Source organism: Bombina bombina, chromosome 6 (assembly GCF_027579735.1).
Source record: "Bombina bombina isolate aBomBom1 chromosome 6, aBomBom1.pri, whole genome shotgun sequence".
NCBI lineage: Eukaryota > Metazoa > Chordata > Amphibia > Anura > Bombinatoridae > Bombina > Bombina bombina.
The window spans coordinates 855,514,304-855,539,293 of NC_069504.1; the positions used below are offsets into that span (position 1 = coordinate 855,514,304).

At 39.1% G+C, this 24,990-nt stretch overlaps 1 long non-coding RNA gene across 1 annotated transcript in view; it reads left to right on the forward strand.

Annotated features, from left to right (window-relative positions):
- The window catches only part of LOC128662316 (uncharacterized), a 59,652-nt gene extending 35,047 nt beyond the window's left edge, over positions 1–24,605 (forward strand). Inside the window, exon 3 of the long non-coding RNA XR_008402748.1 lies at positions 23,897–24,605. This is a non-coding gene — a long non-coding RNA (uncharacterized LOC128662316). The remainder of the gene's footprint in view (positions 1–23,896) is intronic.
- The last annotated feature ends 385 nt before the right edge of the window (positions 24,606–24,990 follow it).

The window sequence follows — 24,990 nt, forward strand, 5'->3', positions numbered from 1 at the left end:
TAATTACTAAATCATTTCTATTTCCCAATTTCTTTAACGCTAAATACTCCTCTTTGGTCAAATTTTTCCTTTTATATCTATTTACACGATAGGCTAATTTATTTAAATCCCTTTCAACTCGTTTTTGGAATTTCTCCAGAATTTCTCCCCTAGATTGAATGGGATAAAAAGAGGAAACTCGTTTTAAAGATGGTCCTTTTACTATCTGCCTGTTTTCAAATTCACTATTACTTTCATTATATAGTGATTCCAGAGTTTCCAGATCACATTCTTCCTGATAGCTAAGGTTTCTACTCATAGGATATCTATCTCTTTCAGACTGTAGGTGACCAAAAATCTCTCCACTCTCATCATTTTTAAAATGTTTTTTTAAAGTTAAATTTCGAATCAACTTATTGGTATCAATTAGAGTCTGAAAGAGATTAAAATCCTCACTCGGGACAAAATTCAAACCTAAACTCAATACTCTAATTTCAGTTTCATTTAATTTAGAGGAGGAAAGGTTGATTACTGAGTTCACTTGTATTTCGTTTGTGACCTCCCTCTCCGTGGTGGGAGCTGGTTCTCCCTTATTTTTCCATCTCTTCCCCCCCCTTCTGATTCTTTTGTTTTTACCTGAAAAACCTGCGCTACTTCTTGTGCTTTATCTCTCTCAGATACAGTCAGTGATGTCCCTGACGTAGAGGGCCCTACCTGCTGATAATTAGAGGCTTCTTGTGTTAAGTTACATTTTAGAATAGAGCCTGTTTTAGACCTAGCTCCCATATCTTCGGTGTTCACTAGGTTCTGTCTATCCTCATCTCCTGAATTGGACCCTTCCCCTGAAGTATGTCCCTCCTCCTGAGAGTCCCCCTCGCTATCTGTAAAGGTGACCCTTTTATTTTTCCTACTTTTAATTCTTCCTTTTCCTTGTTTTTTACCTTTGTTTGTAAAAAAATCGTTTTCCCTTCTATAACTGAATCTTTGTTTCTTATTCCAAATATATACTTTATTTGTTTCGAAATCCATAGAATCTCTAACAAATTTATCATGTTTAATTTCCATAATCATGCGTTTGGTATCGGCTATGATCTCATGTAATATTTTATCAAATTTGGAATATTGTAATTCCCCTTTTCTGCGGTTGCATTCAATTTGTAAAACATCAATTTCATTGGAAACTTCATTTAAAGCCTTACGTTTAAACTCTAATAACATTCTCATTAATCTTATAGAGCATTTTGACAAAATACCGTTCCAATTTCTTACAAATTCAGCATCATCCACAGTAAATGTGGGGAATTTATTTACTCTTAGGCCCCTAGGTATTAATCCTGCATCTAAATATTTTTCTAGAGTCCATACATCCCATTTCAGCCTGGTTTCTTTTATCATCAAATCTTCAATTGTCTCAAACAACTTGCTTAATGAGAACATAGAGCAGTCCGTAGTAAACACACATTCCAAATCGCTCCGATCACTCACTCTGTCCACAGTAGGTTTTAGTGAATAGTATTGCAAAGTTCCTTCACTGTTAACTTCTAGCTCCATACTTAGATGCTGTTCCGTATATTCAAATACCAAAGGATATATTTCCCCAAAGAGTCCACCAATCTAGTGGATTAGCATTCTTATGGATATTAGCAGTGCTCCAGCTATATTGCGGGCAATCCGCCGCTCCTCTAAAGATACACCAAAGGCTTAGCACCTGTCTTATATCCTTATGTAGCCAAGTCCAATTTTAACCCCACTGCTATGTGACCTTAATAAATTGCACCCTTCACAAAATTTCAGTACACACTTTTCAAACTTCACTTCTGGGTTAAACACTCACATTCGCCCGTTGTCCGGAACTCATCTCCCTCTTTTACACAAAACCCGGTGTTCACCTGTGGTCTGCTTTGGAGACTCCACTATCGCGGAAGCCCGGCTCGTCCTTACTCGGCGTTCTGTGTTTCTCTGTTACCCCTTCGTGTGTGTGCTCGTTGACGTCTTGGGCGTGCTTCCGTCACAATACCTGCAGTGGGGCGTGGTGGAAATCGCTGCCGTGTGTGCACTTTAGTGAGCACACACACGAAGGGGTAACAGAGAAACACAGAACGCCGAGTAAGGACGAGCCGGGCTTCCGCGATAGTGGAGTCTCCAAAGCAGACCACAGGTGAACACCGGGTTTTGTGTAAAAGAGGGAGATGAGTTCCGGACAACGGGCGAATGTGAGTGTTTAACCCAGAAGTGAAGTTTGAAAAGTGTGTACTGAAATTTTGTGAAGGGTGCAATTTATTAAGGTCACATAGCAGTGGGGTTAAAATTGGACTTGGCTACATAAGGATATAAGACAGGTGCTAAGCCTTTGGTGTATCTTTAGAGGAGCGGCGGATTGCCCGCAATATAGCTGGAGCACTGCTAATATCCATAAGAATGCTAATCCACTAGATTGGTGGACTCTTTGGGGAAATATATCCTTTGGTATTTGAATATACGGAACAGCATCTAAGTATGGAGCTAGAAGTTAACAGTGAAGGAACTTTGCAATACTATTCACTAAAACCTACTGTGGACAGAGTGAGTGATCGGAGCGATTTGGAATGTGTGTTTACTACGGACTGCTCTATGTTCTCATTAAGCAAGTTGTTTGAGACAATTGAAGATTTGATGATAAAAGAAACCAGGCTGAAATGGGATGTATGGACTCTAGAAAAATATTTAGATGCAGGATTAATACCTAGGGGCCTAAGAGTAAATAAATTCCCCACATTTACTGTGGATGATGCTGAATTTGTAAGAAATTGGAACGGTATTTTGTCAGAATGCTCTATAAGATTAATGAGAATGTTATTAGAGTTTAAACGTAAGGCTTTAAATGAAGTTTCCAATGAAATTGATGTTTTACAAATTGAATGCAACCGCAGAAAAGGGGAATTACAATATTCCAAATTTGATAAAATATTACATGAGATCATAGCCGATACCAAACGCATGATTATGGAAATTAAACATGATAAATTTGTTAGAGATTCTATTGATTTCGAAACAAATAAAGTATATATTTGGAATAAGAAACAAAGATTCAGTTATAGAAGGGAAAACGAATTTTTTACAAACAAAGGTAAAAAACAAGGAAAAGGAAGAAATAAAAGTAGGAAAAATAAAAGGGTCACCTTTACAGATAGCGAGGGGGACTCTCAGGAGGAGGGACATACTTCAGGGGAAGGGTCCAATTCAGGAGATGAGGATAGACAGAACCTAGTGAACACCGAAGATATGGGAGCTAGGTCTAAAACAGGCTCTATTCTAAAATGTAACTTAACACAAGAAGCCTCTAATTATCAGCAGGTAGGGCCCTCTACGTCAGGGACATCACTGACTGTATCTGAGAGAGATAAAGCACAAGAAGTAGCGCAGGTTTTTCAGGTAAAAACAAAAGAATCAGAAGGGGGGGGAAGAGATGGAAAAATAAGGGAGAACCAGCTCCCACCACGGAGAGGGAGGTCACAAACGAAATACAAGTGAACTCAGTAATCAACCTTTCCTCCTCTAAATTAAATGAAACTGAAATTAGAGTATTGAGTTTAGGTTTGAATTTTGTCCCGAGTGAGGATTTTAATCTCTTTCAGACTCTAATTGATACCAATAAGTTGATTCGAAATTTAACTTTAAAAAAACATTTTAAAAATGATGAGAGTGGAGAGATTTTTGGTCACCTACAGTCTGAAAGAGATAGATATCCTATGAGTAGAAACCTTAGCTATCAGGAAGAATGTGATCTGGAAACTCTGGAATCACTATATAATGAAAGTAATAGTGAATTTGAAAACAGGCAGATAGTAAAAGGACCATCTTTAAAACGAGTTTCCTCTTTTTATCCCATTCAATCTAGGGGAGAAATTCTGGAGAAATTCCAAAAACGAGTTGAAAGGGATTTAAATAAATTAGCCTATCGTGTAAATAGATATAAAAGGAAAAATTTGACCAAAGAGGAGTATTTAGCGTTAAAGAAATTGGGAAATAGAAATGATTTAGTAATTAGGGCAGGGGACAAGGGGGGTTCGGTCGTGGTCATGGACCGAACCTTCTTTGTCAAAGAAGCCCTTAGACAGTTGAGTGATCCGCAACAATACACTAAGTTGACTTTTAACCCTACCCTAAGATTTCAAAAGGAACTTGGGCATTTAGTTGATGATGGAATTGAAGGTGGTTTTGTGGATGATAAAACTAAAGAATTTTTGTTGGTAGACCACCCTGTTATTCCGATCTTCAATTTCTTGCCCAAAGTCCACAAATCTTTAGTAAATGTAGTTGGAAGGCCTATAATAAGTGGCATTAATTCTATTTTTGAACATCTTTCAGAATGGTTGGACGAAATCCTCCAACCTTTGGTGAAACAGTTACCAAGTTTTTTAAGAGACACCAAACAGTTATTACTAGAAATAGAATCTATAGATTGGAAAGAAAACTACATATGGTTGACTATAGATGTAGTCTCGCTATATTCCTCTATTAGACATGAGAAAGGTTTGGAGGCATTAAACTATTTTCTCCATAGAAATAAATCTTTTGATGAAGATTTAATAAAGTATATATTACGAGTAACAGAATTTTTACTGAGCCACAACTTCTTCGCCTTCGAGGGGGAATTTTACCTCCAGAGATGTGGGACGGCCATGGGAGCCAAATTTGCACCATCCTATGCGAATTTATTCATGGGATGGTGGGAGCTGTCCCACATCTTTGGGGGTGAAAACACTGATAGGGACCACATTGTTTATTACAAACGATATATAGATGATTTGATATTCGTATGGTGTGGTAGACCTGAGGAGGCGAAGAGGTTTGTGGAAAGACTGAACACAAATGATGTGGGGATCAAATTCACCTTTGAAGTAGATAAGAGCAGTATTAACTACTTAGATGTTACCCTTAAAGGAGAGAATCAAAGCAAAATTGAGGTGGAATTATATAGAAAGCCCATATCGGGCAATACTATATTGCATGCCCGCAGTAATCACCCTCAAAGGGTCTTTAAATCAGTTATAAGGGGTCAATATATACGGCTCAAGAGAAACTGTACAAATATGGACACGTACAATATACAAGCTGACGATCTTAGTAAAAGATTGAGAGAAAGAGGATATCAACAAAAAGATATTGACTCAGTAAGAAAAGATATTGATGGCCAAGATAGGTCAATTTACCTTAATTATAGGGAGTTGTCCAAAAAGCGTGACATTAAAGAGGAGAAAAGGGTGACTTTTGTCACCCAATATAGCAATCAGTATGAGGAAATTTGTCAAATCATCAGAAAAAATCTGTTTATGATAAAAGCTGATGATGGACTGGAGGAGATAAGTCCAAGAATGTGCAGGTTTGCATTCAGGAAAGGACTGTCTATTGGAAATAGAATTGCTCCTACACAGTTGAAATCGGAGCTTCCAAGAAGAAGCTCATGGTTAGAACATAGAGGGGTATTTAGATGCGGCAATTTACATTGTAAAGCCTGCGAGAAGTTAGACCCTAGACAAGAATTTAAAAGCAGTGTAACAGGAGAGGTTTTTGAATTTAAAGGATGCTCAAATTGTAGAGCCACTTATTCCATTTATCTGCTTACTTGTATAGAATGCGAAGTTCAGTACACTGGGCTCACTACTAGAGAAGTAAGGTATAGAATTAGAGAGCACCTTTCAAACATAAAACTAGGCAAACTAACTACACCTCTTGTGCTTCATTTCAAAAATTGTCATAATAAAAGTAGCAATACACTTAGATGGACAATAATAGATGATGCAAAAATGGGCTCCAGAGGAGGTGATAGGGAGTCGGTTTTGGCTAAAAAAGAAATATTCTGGATACACAGACTAAAAACGAGGTTACCACAAGGATTAAATTCAGAGTATGATCTGATCAACTTCTGGAAATAGTCTGTGTGTCCAGAAATAAGGATTTATTACCTCTGACTGTTTAAGAGATAATACTAATCGATCCCAGAATATAAATACAAAAATCGGTAGCTAAGTTATGGAAAGGGGGACAACTCATATCAGAGAATGAATTTACCCAAAACAAGGGGACATATAAATTGATATTTAAGTTTTAGACTGTCTGGAAAAGGTTGCATTATATTAAGAGGGTATCATTATAGTAAATAGTTAAAAGAGGAGTTAACAACTTATTTAAAATTATTATTGATAGCCCTTTTTCTCCTTCTATAACGATGTTGATACAAAAGTATTAATTGAGATATGAATTTATTATTTTCAGAAATGTGCCAATGTAACTTTATGAAGTCATGTTATATATGAGGATGTTTATTATAATACATTAATTGATTGTCCTAAGAAAAGTTTTGCAATAGTATTAACATATGAGTAATTAAATGAATTGGAAAGTAATGGGTTAATTCCCAGGTTTTTTGGTTTTAACCAATAGGCAAAAGCCTACAGATTTAAAAAGAGCCGATAGAGGCTATACAGACCACACTACGATTACGGCCAGCGAGCCGAAACGCGTCAGTGGGTCACTGGGAACAACCCAAACTTTCCATCCTGAGCTGAACTTAAGAATTTGTTTTGCTGTTCAAGAAAATAAACTAAAGACTTTTTAACCGCATAACCGTGAAGGTGCCTTTTTTCTTGTTCTTTGAGAATCACCCTTGTCTTGTGCCATTTGTTACATTGAAGGGATCTGATAGTATTCCGTTTAGACATATTCTGGCATTTGGTTGTGTATATAGGGCAAATATTCGGTGTAACATGTTATCCCCGAAACCTAAATGTTGTAGTGTTAGAGATAGGAAGTCCCAGGCGACACGGTCAAAAGCCTTGTCCGCGTCTGTAGACAGTATGACCAATGGGGTATTAGTCTCGTGTGCATAATGGATAAGATTTAAGGTTCTAACCGTGCCGTCTTTCGCCTCCCTACCGGGGATAAACCCCACTTGATCTGGGGTAATTAGATCCGCAATATACTTATTAATCCTATTCGCCAATATTCTGGCATAGATTTTGAGATCTGTATTTATTAAAGATATTGGGCGGTAATTGGATGGATTTTCTGGCGTCTTCCCCGGTTTAGGGATCATTATAATATGAGTTTCTAACGCTATTCTGGAGAATGAATGGGTCTCGTCTATGGAGGTATAGTATGCTAACAGGTGGGGAGTTAGTACATCTTTAAACTTGGTATAATAAGAATAAGAAAACCCATCTGGGCCAGGTGCTTTGCCTGGTGGGAGGTTTTTTAATAGAGTCCATCACTTCCTCTATAGTTATAGGTTCTTCTAGTTGTGTTTTTTGATCTGGTGTAAGTTTTGGCAAATGTAATTGCGAAAGTTAGTGGTCTATGTTTTTTTCTTCGTTGGTTAATATCATGTGTAGTCTTGGGGTTTAAATTATATAAGTCTTTGAAGTAGTCTCTAAAAGTTGCGGCTATGGAATGGGAGGAATGGTGAGGCTGTCCCTTTTTGTCCTTAATCATTAAAATGTATCTGGCCTTGGATTTTTTCTTTACAAGTCTGGCTAGGGCTCGACCTGGTTTATTGTATGAACCATATGTTTGTCGTTTAAGTAGAAATTGATGTCTGTGGACATCCTTATTTAATAGAGTGGCCAGTTCCCTTTTTTTACTAGTTAAGCGTTCTAAGGTTTGGGTGTCGGATGGGTCTGTTTTATGTTGTGTCTCAATTTCTTCTATGGATTTTATCAGGAGATTTATGGAGTCTCTTTTAAGTTTATTTTTACGGGCTTTCTGAACTATCAAGATCCCACTTATGACAGTTTTATGCGCCTCCCAGAGGTTTTGTGGTGAGATATCAGATGTATTGTTAATTTGGAAGTACTCTGTGATATTTTCTATAAGACTAGTTTGTATTTCCAAATCGTTTAACAAATGTTCATCTAATTTCCAAACGTAATTTTTAATGGGTTTGGAGGGCCAATTGAACGAGCACTGTACTATGTTGTGGTCAGTCCATGTTACCGGGGACATCTTTGCAGTTCCGAACATAGTTAAACTGGTTATATCTGTAAAAACGTAGTCAATACGGGTATAAATTTTGTGCGGGTAGGAATAAAATGAATAATCCCGAGTCTCTGGGTATAATGTTCTAAATATATCTTTTAACGTTAGTCGTTTAATGAGGTCATTTATTTTTCTTATAACAGATGTTGGTGTCGATGTATGTTCAGAGGAGCAGTCTAACTGCGGTTGTAATGCGATATTCAATTCTCCTCCCAGTATTATAGTACCAGTGGAGAATTCCAGTATGTCGTTGGCTAGTTTCTTGAAAAATTGGTGTTGTCTTGTGGGCGGGGCATAACGGGATATCATTGTTACAGGTCACCCATATAATAACCCATTAACCATAACATATCGGCCCTCTCTATCTCTAAGGACTTTATTTTCTTGAAAGGGCGTACCCTCCCTGAGTAGAATTCCCACCCCCTGAATCTTACGTTTTGGGTGAGATGCATAATAACACTTACCAAATTTATACATAAAAGTTTTGGGTTCTCTACCTTTTAAAAAATGGGTCTCTTGTAAAAGTATTAAATCTCCTTTCAATCTTTTAAATTCTGTAAGGGCAATATTCCGTTTTATAGGTGAGTTAAGGCCTTTGGCATTTACTGATAAGAGATGCATGGAATTATCTATATTATTTGTAGTCATGGCGGTTATGAAAGCATGGTATTAGATCTATTAAGCGTCTCCCATTTAAGATGGGAGAGTATTCCGGACCTCCTGCTGTCTTTATCTGAACGTTCCAGGAACCAAGTATTCCGTCCGTAGCAATAAAAATAATATACTGAGCAGAAACATTAACATTAACAATACAATCAACAAAAACATTAACAAAAACATTAAAAAACATCAGAAACATTAACCTAGATGTTCTAAACATTAATAATTGAGTTTGCCAATGTGTGGACGGGATCAGTGTTTCCCTCCCACACATACGCAAAGAAGGGGAGAATAGTGACTCTCTCCATTACAGTCTGCGAATTTAACAATTTTCACTCTCATATTTGGTCGATGTTTTTTTACAAATTATTAACTGTGTAAATAAACTTTAAATAAAAGAACACAATCATATCTGCATCATGTGTACAATGTAGCTCTAAACTGCTGTAAAAGGGTCTAGTATAGAAGCATGTTTAAAATGTACATTTTACCCTAAGAGTTCTTTAATAATTCACTTCTTCCAACATACTTCCAAAAAGAAGAAATAGACATGGCAATCACAGTCATTGAATACTTATCTGCTTCCGATGCTAAGGAAGGAGGTAAAGGATCGCACCAGTGATCAAGTTACAAGCTGTTGAACAATGTCCTGTCGACTGGGCATTTTCTTTCTTTGGGCCGATGTCCATTGCTGTCATCTTTCTTTGGATTGGTTATGATGCTGTGAAGGTTGTGAGGTAGTATCCTCATCAGATTCCTGATGCGGTTGTTGGAATTTCACATTAAGAGCTCTAGATAGTGGCTCCAAATCGGAGGTGTCTTATAAATTAAGTGTTTCCCGGCGTGAGGTATAATAATACTAAAGGGGAATCCCCAACGGTATTTAATCTTGTTTTCTTGAAGGGTGGCGGTGATAAATCTTGCTGCTTTCCTTTTCTCAATGGTCGTGGGGCATAAATCTTGATATATTTGAAGGTCTTGATCACGAAATTTTATTGTGCGAGTTGTTCTAGCCGCAGTCCATATCAGTTCCCTGTCCCTGTAGTGTAAGAGTCTCACAATGACGTCCCTTGGGGGAGCTGAGGTGGCCGGTTTAGGGCGTAGGGCTCTGTGAGGTCTCTCAATGGAAATTTATGATATTTGAGTAGTATAAGTGATGTTATTGAAAAATTCAATTAGATAAGACAGTAAACTATTTGAGTCCACTTCTTCAGAGATGCCTCTTATCCTTAAATTATTGCGTTTTCCTCGATTTTCGAGGTCTTCTACTTTATCTTGTAGGGACTGTATAGTTGCAGCATGTTGCGATAGGCATGTTTCAGTTGAGGACACCATATTACCAAGGGTGTCTTGTCCTGCTTCTAAATCATCTAATCTAGAGCCTATTTCGTTAATTTCTCTCCTAATTGCCGAGAGTTCAGATTTTATGAACGTCTTTAAATCTGCAATATCATTTTTAGACGACAAATTTTGCATTGTGGTCTGAATATGTTGTAGTTGTTCCTGTGGAAGTGGCGTGTTTTGTAGAGGCATTAGTGGTTCTGATGTGGTTGTATTTTTAGGGATCGGTGAGTGTCTACTCACGTCTGTTACATGATCCTGAGTGGCAAAAAAGGAGGTCAAGTTATTGGCTTGAGTTGAGGTTTTAGTGCTTTTATCTCCTTTAGGAAGTTTTTTAGACGCCATATTAACAGATGGATGACTGTATAACTGCGTAACTTGAGCAGTTAGGACAGGGCAGATCGTTCTTTACAATATTATATGGTTATATATGTATTTGTGAAGTCACACGTTTGCTCCCTTCTCCTTATTCCATCAATCAAGAACAAGTGTTATTATCCTCAGTGAATGAAAGTGTTGTGTTTCAGCATCCAAACTTTATCCTATTAACAATATTATGCACTGTTCCTGAGTACACTTAGAATTAATGTCTAGATTGAGTGTTGGAGTTCCCTGTGCTTATCTGAAATAGAGTTCCTGGATCCAGGCCAAGTATTAACGTGCACCCGTTTATGAAAGTGTCTCCGGTGCTGTTAGTTTAGTTAAATTGAGTGAAATGGAGCGTATGGATTATAGTGTCCTGCTCTCTGCAGGGGAGTTATGCACAATATGTACTCACAATGTTTCCACAGACTCCTTGACGGGCCGGAGCTCCTCTGATCACTGCAGGACCGCCACGGGTGTAGTGCAAAATGGCGACCGTCCGTGAAGCCAGTATGTTCGCGGGTAACGGTGTAGACTTTGCCTCTCCTCTTCGTTATATATTTACCCTTAGAAGCAGTCAGTGTTGTAGCGTGCAGGATCCGAGTGCAGATTAGTGGTCTTAAGATCGGTTAGTCGAGGTTAGTTGACCGCTCATATTGATTAACGGCATCTGTAAGTTAGGGCTTAGTAGCGGTTGAAAAGAGATGTTCTGTTTAGAAAACCGGTATCATTCCTTAGTCACAGTGTAAGTGAGAGTTATTATATCCAAATTATACAAATTTCAAGGCATCCTCAGCTTGCATGGAGAGTAGTTTTAACAGAGCTATGAATCAACACGTCCATGTTCCTGCATGGTCAAGCTCCGCCCCCCATTTTGAAGTTTTTTTAAACCACGGAGTCTTGGATGTAGTGCCTGCCGCCCATTCCTGTTGTCATTGTATCTCACAGCGGTCTGATCCACCGCATAGGCTACGGCACTCTGTGCAGTTTTTTGGGCAATTGTCATTTTGAATTTGCCGACCGCTACCCGGTAGCTCTTGGAGTTGGGACATCGCCACTTCCGGTTTGCAGTGCAGCTTGCAGGCTGCGTCTCCATGTTTCTTTCTTCAAGAGATCAACTTACTGTACAGTAGTTGTAAGGTCTCAAAGGTCTCCGGTACAAATCTTTGTCTTCCGATAAAGGTAGCGGAGCAGCTAGCAGAGGAGAGGTATGAGAGCGTGCTGAGTCCTGAGCGATCTTCGGCGTGTGACGTCACCACAGATGAATCCGATAGATCTAGCAAACAGAACTTGCTTGATAGTGCAGGTAACGGAACGCTGAAGTCAAACTGACTGAGCTGCATAGAACAGAAACTTTCAGAATGCAGAAATGTAATCAGAACACCAAGGTAGCTTAGGGAGGTTCATAGGATTACCAAGCAATGTGTAGAGGGTGGTGAAGAATTAAATACCTGTATGACAAACAAAGTAACCGCCCCTTAAAGGTATAGCGTAATTACATAAAATTAATCAAACATGTGTGACACCTGCACATTTAAATGAGAGCCATCACAGCATAAATAATACCCATTTATATTAAAACTTCTACTGAATTAATTTACTTGCAACAGAAACAGACCCAAACACTTTTAGATAAATTTTAATGATATACAGCTTATAACCTTATTTTATCTTTTCCACTAACTCCTTGCACAAATCTTGCAAATACAACATACTTGAATCAACCTGTTAACCTTTTTTAATTTACCAGAACGTGACCGAAAGTCACACAATCATCCACACATTCACAAATCCCTTAATTAGTTCACTTGCAAAAACAATATATTTATATGCCGCAACTGGTGGATAGTCTTTATTTGCATACAACAAATATCACTTAAAACTAAAAAATGCTATTAATACAAATAATTAAGAACATGCATATGACTTTAAAATAAAGTTACAATAATAAAACTTCAAAATACCTCATTACATCTGATTTCTTAGCTAAGAAACTAGCCTGAATAATTACCATTCCGAAAGAAAAATGCACCAAGGTCATTTTTACAGCGATACACACACAAGCTCATATCAACTTGCATACCATAAATTCACTCCCAACATTTATTCTAAAGCAATTTCAACATACATCAAACGCTTAGTGACACAGAAAACACATTAACAGTCTCTTTCCTTCTTTCAGGAAAACATATATTTCATAACATACCAAAGACATTTACGAATACAATAAGTTTAACTTTCCACCAAATTTAAAATGTATTTGAAAGTGTCCGAATCTGCAAGGAATGGCCATTTTCTTAACAGATTGAGACAAACACATTTCAAACAGAATAATACATTCTCAGATCTTTTGGTTTAGAGTAAATCTTTTACACATCATACAAGACACAGTGAGAACCGACAGACCAACATTCATTACACAGCACTGCCCCCCCTTTCTCTACTCATAACTTCTCTGAATGCAGGAGAAAACTTCAGCATGCACAGCTCCCTGCCTTGAAATGAAACTGTTAACCCCTTTGTAGACATTAAAAATGCAATAACATTCTCCTTTTCTCTATGCATTATTATCAATATTTTGCTATGAGCAGACCCCATTTTTTAAATGCACAGTCAATTCATATTTTCTAAGCACAGCACAGCACAACACAATCATATAGCCATAAAAGCAAGCAAAAAAGCACCAAATACCAGTTCAAATCCAGTGATAGGTAACAAAAACTCTACTATAGGAATGTATAGGGCAAACTTCAACACATATGAGACTCAAACTCACCACAACACAGCGATGCAAACTTGCACGGGGGACTTAAAACCTCCCGTCAAATGCACGCTAACTTTTTATCTCTTGCGCGCTTCACCAGACAGGACTGCACACCTGTCTAAACTAGCACAGGACTTTAAGCTGCCTAGAGGGGGTTATCCCAACTGCCAGCAGGTCTGAAACCTCTGCAAAAAAACCTGCTCCTTTACTGCAGGAACCCCTTAACCCTTTATCATATATAACCAACACCTATTACCAAAAATAAATTTAGGTTCAGATTTACAGAAGGAAAAGTAGAGTAAAAAACACTCATCTACTTACCCAGTGTGAATCCCACGAGCTGACACCAGAATTGCTAGGTGTTGTTTTCAGAGGGGGAGTGTCAGTCAGAGCTTGGCCTGGAACACACCGTATCAGCTGGAAATGAAGGGGTTATTTGATAGGATATCCTAGAGAACAGAACTCAGACCACACAGCAATGAGTCTAAAAAACATTCTGTTTATTGAAAGATAAACAACACGTCTTATAGGTAGTCATGACAGCATATAGGGTTAACATGATGACACTTCATGACCGCGTCATTTTACACAGTGTTTGTCAGGAAAAATACAAGCTCATTATTATAATTAGGTAAAGCAGAGTTTTGAGAAGCAATATTTCTATAGCCATAATAACAAATACATCTAGGCCCAAAGCAAGGCCATATGAGCATCTTATAGAGATACCAACTTCCAGGCACCTTGCCAAGAACATTTGCAAGGCCAATAAAACTTATACAATTCTTACTGAAATCAGCATATTTCTCACTACATAATAACTACTATAATAAAATGTTTATTAGACAAGATGGATGCCGAAGACAAAATGGCAGCTAAGAACAAGATGGCATCGGTAAGGCTAACAATTCCTAATAGTATCTTACGCCACACCATTTACATCAAATATATCACTTGGTTTCTGACTTATATTGGAGGGCTGTGGGGAGAAAGGGACTCTTCTACCTATATGGTGGCAATGTCCCTTACTACGACCTTATGGGGACACTGTTTTTCCACACATGAAGAAGGTCCTTAATACTACTATCAACAAATTCCCCCTGACTATATTATAAAATAATCTGATTCCGAGTGCGATGTTTGCGCTCCTCTTAGTAATACCTGTGCATGCAAATGTGCACTAGTATTACAAGTTAGGCACAATGTCAACGCTCACGACAGCACGCTTTCATAGGCTTCAATTGGAGCCACGTTCTAATGCTGTGGGACACAGCAAAGTACCTAGCGCAGCACAGGGGGTAAGTCGTGCAGCGTTGGGCAGCAAATTAAAAATATATATGTATATGAATATATTGGTAAGAACGGGAGCTTCCACACTAAAGTGGCAAAAAATGTACACTGGTGCTAAGGCAAAAGGACACCCAAAACCTGCAGCTGAATCCCTAGTATAGAGGGATCCCCAATCTCACTATACTGTGCAAGGTTACAATGTTTGGCAAAGGGATGGGATAGCGCTGGTAAAGGCTGTTTCTAATGCAAAAGGGAAAAAAATAATAATATATATATAGATGTATAATTGAATGCACAAACAAGTTTCAACATATAAGTGATCCAGGAAAAATCTGAAAAGCTTAAAAACCCAGTTCATATATGTACATATAAAAAAATGTGGGTTAACACAAATGAACTACTGTCCACTTTATTTTGGGGAAATTGGAGGTCTGACCTCTGGTTAATTGTGCTGAACGTAAAGTGCTCCCGTGAGCTTGCAGGAGCATTAACCAGCAACTTGTAATGGCTGGTTATTTAACATGCACCTGTAAACGGCAATTTTGCTTCTTTTCGGGTGCACATTAAAATCTAGCCCTATGTTAGTCATGATCACATTCTTAAAGGGAAAGTCTACACCAGAATTTTTATTGTTTAAAAAGATAGATAATTCCTTTATTACCCATTCCCCAGTTTTGCATAACCAACACTTATATTAATATATATTATTTTTCAAAAAATGCTTTATTAATGTTCAATAAGAGTAACATTCAGAAGGAAGACAAATATGTTCTCCCAGCCCAAAACATAACAATAATCAAATGTAACTGGACATTGCAGTGGGATAGGGATAGTAGATCATGTTCAAATAACAGAGATCTTTCTTCAAACATCATAGAAAACAAATTCAAAGTGCTGCTAAGGACAAACCGTCCCAGACAAAATTGAAGTACAGAATAAGAATTGGGGGAGGGGAAGGGAAAAACGGAGTAGGAAGGGGGGTGCCAGGTGCAAGGATTACTGAGAGGGAATAGCCCTCAAATATGAAGGCCAGGTCAGTCAGTGGACAGGAGGTTGGGTTTCCAAATGGTGTCATAGTTAAGTTTCCAATCTGCCCAGGTCAGTTCAAATAGGTCTGAGTTACCCAATTTATAGAAGATATCTTTCTCCATAGTGTATAAGTAAGCCATTAAACTACGAATTTTAGACCAGGTCAGAGGGTGTTCTTTCTTCCACTTACATGCTATAGTATGTTTAAGTGACATGAAAAGATAAATGCATACGTGTGAGTGGTGTTTTGGTAGGGAATGTATTCCTATGTGTAGTAGGGCTACCGCAGGCGATCTGTGGAGAGATATGCCTAATTTGGATAATACCAGAAAGCAATTGTTCCATAAGGGGCATGGCTTGGGGCATTCCCACCAAATATGCAAAGTGTTACCCCTCTGGCCACAGTTTCTCCAGCAGTCCGGTGATGCACTCGGAAACATTTAAAATAATCTGGTGGGGATATAATACCAGTGCGCTAATAGTTTGTAGAAGGTTTCGTACAGGGTGGTACAGTGGATAGCCTTTTGTGTGAGCTCTAAAGAGTGCCCCCAAGTTTCTGACGCTACGGATATCCCTAAAAAGGACTCCCACCTTTGAAGATGGGCCGGTGTATCTGAGGATGGAGTATAGCCTATTAGGGAGTAATGGGAAGACAGAGGCCTACGGAGTCTGTCACCTTGCATCCAAACTGACTCCCAAAGGGTTAGTGGGTGGGCCAGTGTGGGCTTAAAACCCCAACTGAGCAGAAAGCTTTTGATTCTGTGGTATTCTAACGGTAAGTATTGCGGGAGTACGAGGTCAGCCTCAAACTGGTGTCCTGTAAACCTATAAGAAGGCCATCAAGAGAGGTTATAGGGAAAGGGTGCAGGGTTATATGTGAAGAATGACCGAGTTTGTCCCAAAAGTATAGGCATTCACGCACATTAGGATTTATCAGGTTAAGTTCTCTACGGCAATGCTGAGGTGTCCAAATCAGGTCTCGAAGATCTAAACTAAAGGGCAATGAAGCTTGTTCAATGGCCCTCCATCTACATAAGGAGTGTTTAACTCCCCATTGTGCAACATAGGTGAGCATAGCTCCTTCATAGTATCTTACTACAGAGGGAGACCCTATACCTCCATAGTTTTTAGGGAGCTGGAGAATTTTGTGTGCCACTCTGGGGGGCTTACCATGCCAGATGTGTTTGGTAAGATCACTCTGAAATTGTAAGAGAATATGTTTAGGGACCTTAACGGGGAGACAACGGAACAGGTATGTAAGCCTAGGTAGGAAGGACATTTTAAGTACTGCTATCCTGCCTAGCCATGAGACATGGGTCAAATTCCAATTGTTTTTGGAGGGATCGAAGCTCTGACAACAGAGGAAGATAATTATCCTTGATAACTTGATTTAAGTCTCAGATAGCTTGATGCCCAGGTGAAGGACTGAAGACTCCGTCCAGTTGAAGGCAAACTTTGACTTCAAAGGGGCTAACAGGGAGCTCTGAATGCCCTGGGTATAAATCTTGGATTTCGAGAGGTTTAGCCTGTAATAGGAATGGGGATTGAAGGATTCTAATATTTGCAGTAATCTGGGTATAGTGAGTGCAAGATCTGACGGGAAAAGAGTAACGTCGTCTGCAAATAAGGCGATTTTATGTACAGTACCAAAAAGAGTGACCCCCTTAAATTGAGGATCGGCTCTAATTTGCTCAGCCAGTGGCTCAATGGCCAATGCAAATAATAGGGGTGACAGGGGACAACCCTGTCTAGTGCCATTTGTTATATTAAATGGAGTAGACTGAAAACCAAGTCCTCTCACCAGGGCGGATGCGGCAGAATATAGAGCCTTAACTGCACTAATCAAATCACTGGGGAATCGGAAGACCCTGAGGACTTCCCATAGAAACTGCCAGCGCACGCGGTCGAAAGCCTTCTTGGCATCAAGTGAGATGATAGATTGAGAGGCTAAGAACATTCAATAGACGCAGAGTATTATCAGGGCCTTCTCGTTTTGGGACAAACCCCACCTCATCAGGGTTAATAAGGTGCGGTAAGAGGTTTGCTATTCGGTTGGCCAGTAGTTTTGAATCGAACTTTATGTCGGTATTGATGAGTGATATTGGTCTGTAACTGGCACAGAGGGTGGGGTCTTTGTTAGGTTTCAATATTGCTATAATGGTAGCTTCAAGAAATTATTTTTTGAAAGTGCCCTCTTCCCGAGCTAGGTTGAAAAGCCTAAGAAGTAAATTTATAGAAATAGGCTGGAAAGCCATCCGGACGAGGGGATTTAAAGGCCTTTGAGTTTTTAATAACCTGCCGTATTTCGGTAATGGTAAAAGGGGAACATAGGAGGTCACGCTGTTCTGTAGAGAGTGTAGGAGAATTCAAGGACATGCGTACACAATCCGCGGATGTCGATTGAGGCTTTTCAGAACTGTGTATATTGTAAAGGTTTGAGTAATATTTAGCAAATTCTTCGCCAATTTGAGAGGGGATTTTAAGGAGAGAATGTGCAGCATGTATACTATGGATGCGCGAGGTGCCAGTTCTGCTTCTGAGTTTGTTAGCCTGAAGGGTATCCACCTTATTACTTTTGTAATAAAACAATTGTTTTAATTTAGTTAGGTTAATTTAAGTCCTTTTAAGTTCAATTTGGGAGATGTGATTCTTAATATAAACAATTTGAAATGCTAGGGTAGATGATGGGGTAGCTCTATTTTGAGATTCAAGGTCTCTCAGCTTGATGTGGGCCAGCGATAAAGTTAACCCTGCTTGCTTTCTGATGCTCGCCTGTTTACTTATTATGAACCCTCTAAAGGTCGCTTTTGTGGTGACCCACAGGGTGTCGTCTCTAACTAGTGAGTTGTCGTTAGCTTGTATGAAGTGTTTAAGTTCTGTACGTAGTTCCTCCCGAAACGGGACATCACATAAAAGATGAAGGGGCATACGCCAGGGAGCTCTAGTGTGCGGAGTGTTTGTCGAAATGAATGTCAGCTAGGACATGGTCATGGTCCGACCAATCACAGAGAGAGATATTGGCCTGTGTGACTAGATCAAGGGAGTCTGCTGTGGAAAAAATGTAGTCTAGCCTAGCATATTGCTTATGTGGTTGCGAATAGTGCATAAAGTCTTTATCTTTGGGGTGAGTAGCTCTCCAAATATCATAATATCCCGAACAGGACATTAAATTACGAAACTTGTTGGTTAGAAGTTCAGCAGCTGAGTGCGTCTTACTTATGTCCGCAGATTTTCTATCTACCCTAGGGTCCCAAACCATATTAAAGTCCCCGGACACAATGACTCTACCCAGCTTGACCTGGTCTATTGTATGGAAAATATGTTTCAGATATTTAGGTTGGTGAGTGTTTGGGAGGTAGACAGAGGCTAGTGTGTAAAGCATGTGATTTAGTTTACAGATCAAGATAACATATCTAGATTGTGGATCCTTAATGGTCTGAATAGGCTCAAAGGCTAGGCGCTTATGGAGCAAGATGGCTGTCCCTCTAGCTTTTTTAGAGAAAGGGGCATATTCTATGTGAGTGTACGACTTGGAAGATAATCTAAGGGGTTCATTTGCTAGCCAGTGCGTTTCCTGTAGGAATACAATGTCGGGATTATGGTGCCTCAGTGAACTCAGTAGGAGGCTACGCTTGTGAGGGGAGTTGAGTCCTCTTACATTATGGGTAAAAAGTCTTAGGGTAGACCGGGTCATGTATTAGGATGCAGGGGTAACCAGTATAAGATACGAAAGTATCCTAGTGTGCGACAGGGATCGGAGGGGGGAGTAGGGAAGAGAAGGGGGAAGGGTGAGAAAGGCACTGGGAAGTGCCTCAAGTGCGGTGGAAATAGTGCACCTCAAAAGAACCCTAGAGTGGGCTAAGTGGGGGGGAGAACCTAATGCTCAAGAGCAAATGGAGTAGGGCCAAAACGCCAGCCCCGCTCTAATATATAGAACTACACTTCAATAAGTAACAAACATGAAATTCTAAATTAAACAGTGGAAACAGTGCAAAAAAAGAAAAAAACATAAACAGTGGTGCATTTCTGGATACATAACAGGGTCAGCCCTGCCAGTCGACCAGATATGTTTGTCTGGTTAGCCGGGCCAAATGAAGAGATAGAAATAAGGACCTGGAGGGCCCAATAGTTTAGTTCAGATAATTAAGTAGTAGTACCAAGATGACCTAGGGAGTCTCGTGGTTGCTGTACCTTGGGGTGCTTCAGTCTCTGATCCTTTGCAGACCATTCCGGAGCTGAAGCTCGTTATTTAGGGTGTAAAGAAGCTTGTATGGCCGGGGGTTCCTGACGGAGACCCCAGGACGTAAGGAGTGATATACCCTGAGGGACAGAGGAGGCCACAACTGTTTGGTTTTCTTTGGAAATAAAAAGTCTAGTGGGATAACCCCATCGATATCTGATGTTAGCTTTACGTAATGCAGAAGTGAAAGGCTGGAACTGCTGTCTTTGTTGTAGGGTGTGGGCGGACAGGTCAGGAAGAAGCTGAACTTCACCAAATCTATCGCTTAGGGTTGGCTTTTTGAAGGCGGCTTGCATCAGTCGATCCTTATATAAGAAGCTATGAAAGCACACTATAACGTCTCTTGGCTTGTCCGGGGCCACCATCCATTAGCCCTTCAGGAGAGCCAACTAGTTCCTGGAAAAGATCCTGTAGGTATTCCTGTAAGTCAGTGGGTGAGACAGATTCTGGAATGCCTCGGAACCTTATGTTGTTGCGCCTGGACCTGTCCTCCACGTCTGTAAGTTTGAACTCCAGTTGCGAGATTTGTTCAGTAAGGTTCTCGGAATAGGTCAAGAGATTGGATTGATCAACAGCAATATCATCCTGTTTGCGCTCAAGTGCATCTACTCTCTCTCCAATTTCAGAGATTTCCTTCTTCAACTCTGCCTGCTAAAAATGGTCAAAGACTTTTTTTTTGGATTTAGAATTAGACTTGGAGTGCTGCCTAGCAGTATGAGGCATTGTAGATGAAGCTCAATTACCTGAAGAGATGGCAAATATCAGGCTGTTATGCTACCAAGAGATATACACACCACTCTAAAAGGAATAAGCAGGTTAAATACACATATGCATTGACATTCCTAGTTCTATACTAATACCTTTAGAGCAGGGCTGGGCATTGCTTCACAATAAGAGCTACACCACAATGTTAACAGTCTACCATTGCCTTACAAATACTGCACAAAGTAAAGGGACTGATACGAATCTGGCAAAGATGGACAGCTAAGGATATTATGATCCTAATTCCTATCAGCGCATGAAGCTTGTCACTCAAGAAGGGCCAATAGGTCCCCTCTTGACTCAGGGAATAGGGGATACGACCCGAAGTGGAAGTGACCAACCCAGACTAGCTGGGTCGGAAAGGGAGAGTCTCAAGGGGTTCACACTTAATACAGTACACCAAGAGGAATTACAGTTTTAGGCATAACAAAAATAAGGTACATAAGGGCCAGCTTATTGCAGAATTATATCTACCCAACAGGCCTGGCGGGGAGGTGAGGGCAAGGATTACGGGGACTCTAAACAGGCAATAAGTGGATGAGGTAACTCAGCATACAAAACAGTAATATGATCAACCACAAATTAGCCGTGCAGATAAATGTCAGGGGACACAGAACAAAAAGGAACAAAAATGCATTTATTCAGTGTAGGAGCATAAAGGAGCAAATAAAAACAAAGTGACCCTGTGGCGGGTATCATGTATGTTGCCAGCTGGTCCAACCAGCAACCAGGCACTTTCACTCAGTCAGTACACAAACCCTAGGTAGCGCCACAGTTATCCCCTTAGAGTGATAATTGGTAGTTCATAAGTATAGGTATAGTCTCAGTAGTTTTCCCCCTAGGTTCAGGGTTCTATAATTGTGAGTGTGAAAGGAGCCTGGATTTTTATAAGGCTCTGTACAGGAGTCTATATGGGTGTGTACAGACTGCACAAGATAATGTCCTGTTACTTTGAAATTGCAGTATGGCTGATAGTTGTGGGCACCCAGTTAGGGAATAACCTCCTATAATGCTGTGAATAAAGATACTCGTGTAGGTGTGCCCAGATTCTACTAGGGGATGTTGCACAAAGTAAAAGTCCAGTTTATTTTTTTATCTTTTTTTATTATTTTTTATTTATTTTTATATATATATATAATTTTTTTAGCAAAAGGACTCAGCAGACCTCTATCGCAGCAGTGGATAGCTGTACTCTGCAGGAAAATATGTGTAAGGTAATGTGTGGGTAAGGCACTTTACTCACAGAATAGATGGAGTGATTTCGTTGCTACTATTGTGCAGACTGGTTGTACTTGCAGGTCAGAAGAGCAACATAGGAAACCTGAGACCCACAGAAATAGACCTAGTAATGAGCAGTTATGAAGCCTCTTAGAGAAAATCTCCTGCAGCGTGATCTAAGGCACGGATCCTAGAGCGTTGAGACTCTACTAGAAAACAGGTCCCTCACATTCGTTAGGCAGGTTGGTTGTAGACTCTTGAATGGTGAAGTTCTCTCACGTGTGCTGTGAAGACCAAGCCCTGCGGTGCCATCAGGATGGGAGCCAATATGGCGGACTTTCACGCCACTTTGAATCAATCCGGCCCAGCCTTGTATCCTCAGCATCTTCCTGAGCACCGGGTATCCACCGCTTGCTGCTACCCTCTGGCATCAAACTTGGGGATAGGAGGCTCTGCAATCTGAGAATTTGACACCTACCTGTAGTTGGTGCCCTCCATAGAAGGATCTCCTGGGATGCCTCTTGTGTCTAAGCTCTGTGCCTGTTGTCCGCCGAGGTCAGATGGTGGAAGTGAGCAGAGGTGGCAGACGCTCCAGAGTGGAGCCCCGACCCTCCGGAGTGCTGTCCAAACACAGGGGCTTGAGATGTAAGTACACCTCCGTATGTAGTCCAGGGCCCACTCTTACGATCCAAGGTCGGATTGAAGCTCAGACTTCGTTGGGGTTATAAGTGTCACATATAAGGACTGTCCACAAAGGTCGGGTAGCCTTGCAGCAAAGTGTGAGCTATTTAAAGCCTTAATTACGGCCAGAAAAAATTGTTTAATAGCATATAAGCTCAGAGCTCCTACAAACTATGTCCTTTCAGTTTGGCCGTTAGCTCCGCCCCCCATTAATATACTTTTTATCTCTGTAATTGCCTTGTATTTAAGCCTCTGCAGACTGCCACCTTATTTCAGTTCTTTTGACAGACTTGCATTTTAGCCAATCAGTGCTGACTACTAGGTAACTTTACGGGCGTGAGCACAATGTTATCTATATGGCACACATGAACTAACACCCTCTAGTTGTGAAAAAATGTCACAATGCATTCAGATAAGAGGTGGCTTAGAAATTAGCATATGAGCCTACCTAGGTTTAGCTTTCAACTAAGAATACCAAGAGAAAAAAGCAAAATTGATGATAAAAATAAATTGTGAAGTTGTTTAAAATTACATGCCCTATCTGAATCATCAAAGTTTATTTTTTACTAGACTGTCCCTTTAATTCCATATTTCTACATTCACTCAGGCATTGGATTCACTACTAATATTTTCCCCTTCCCTTTCTAGTATTTTCTTACCCAGTAGACTTGTGAAATACTTTGTTTGAATAACAGGTACAGTTTTTGTTTAGTTACTTACCTATGTTCACAATCTCCCAGACAACAGCTGTAGTGTTTTGTGAATACTAATAAATAGTTCATACCTAAATATTTTCTTTCATGTATACCTATAAGGAATGTTCTACAGGTCACTTATTATCCTTTTCTTGCCAATCTGTTTATTGTGTTGCAACATAAAATTTAATAAGTCAGTGACTAATTTGTTATACTGTATTACTAAGAATATACTACCTTTATTTTTATTCTCTTGCTCATCTATTTTACATACCAGATATTTATACCATGTCACTATTGCAATTTTGCTTCTTTTTCTGTTCATTGTTTTGTATTGTTTTTTGAAAATTTTATAAAACTGAATGTTTAAAAAACAAAAACAAATTAATAAATGAAAATGAATCCTGCCTTGACTACCCTAGTCACAGGCCTAGTTGACCTATCACAAAATACATCTCTCTCCAGGTGCTGATATAAGCAGTCTGGGAGTTTGTAGTTCCTCAGCTATTTGGCACTAGGTTTTGAGATGCCATACAGGAACCTTGATGCAGCTGACCAATAAACAGGCCATACAACAATAATATTTTGTTTATATGTAAATATTAAAAGATGCCCTCAGAAGCTTGTTCCTATCTGCATGAGAATGTTTCTGTAGACTGAACCAACAATAAAAATTGCAGAAATGAAGCTAGTGATAAAAGATAATTTCTGATACTATTAAGCACATTCAGCTATTTGTTCATTGATAGTTTTTGGAAAGTGAATGGTGATCATGTAATTGTGTAATATTACCCAGGATCTGATGTACACACATAATACAATAATTCCACATGAATAACATGTTGTCCTTTTTTCATTCCACAGAAACTTCCACAGAATATAATTGGCTTCATATTACACTTCTTATTGTCTTTCTGATTCTTTTCCTCTTTATACCAATCTACCTGACCAGCAATCATGGAATACGAAGAAATAATTGTTGCTGAACAAAGAATATAGGATATTTATTTCCCTCTCACTCTAACTACTAGATGTGCATTTGGGTTTGGACAAATGCAAAAAAAAAAATCACTAATTTTGCGGCTGCTCTGAATACATTCCACTAATTTCTGTTCACAAGCAATAATTTTGTCAAAATACATTTGAGCCAAAAAACCAAATGACCAAATTGTGGATGGAACTGAATATTTTTTTGTCCAATAATTCAAAGCATTCCTCCAAAACAACTTTTTTTTGCACGTCTATTAACTACCTCTGCCCCTTTTATTTGTGAGATTATGCTTTCTGTTTCCATGTCCTCTTTTTATTCTCTTACCAAATCAGATTTTTTATTCAGTTGTATCTATTCCACATTTGGTGGAGTGGAGCGCTATTGTTTGCACACAAGCGATATCAGGTTTTATATTTGCTTTTGCATATATATTTTTGCATTTTTTATTTAAAAAAAAAAAATCTTTTTTGAAATCTTTTTTTGGTATGTATGTTCTGTGTGAATGAAGAGTGTATTGGGCATAACATTTATGCTTCTCTGTAATCTATGCATTCTTTTTGATAATTAAAAACTTTATATCTGTTTGGAGTGCTGATAATTTGTTCTGTATATTGCAAAGTATAGTTACACTCATAATAACATCATCTTATAAAAATAATAAAAAACAATATTGCACACAAAAGTTAAAAAGGCTCAAAGATATGAGGTCTCAGCTGTTATAAAAAAAAGCACGCAAAGGGCTTCAACATAGAGATATATACATGTCTAAATATGTTTGTATGTATATATATATATATTTATAGTTCTATGTGTTTTATATATATATATATATATATATGTATATATGTATTTATGTATTTACAGACATTTTTACACATATAAATACATATATACATATGTACACATAGACATACAAAGGGGTAGATTTATTATGCAGCGGATGCTGCATTCTACGCTGATAGTTTCA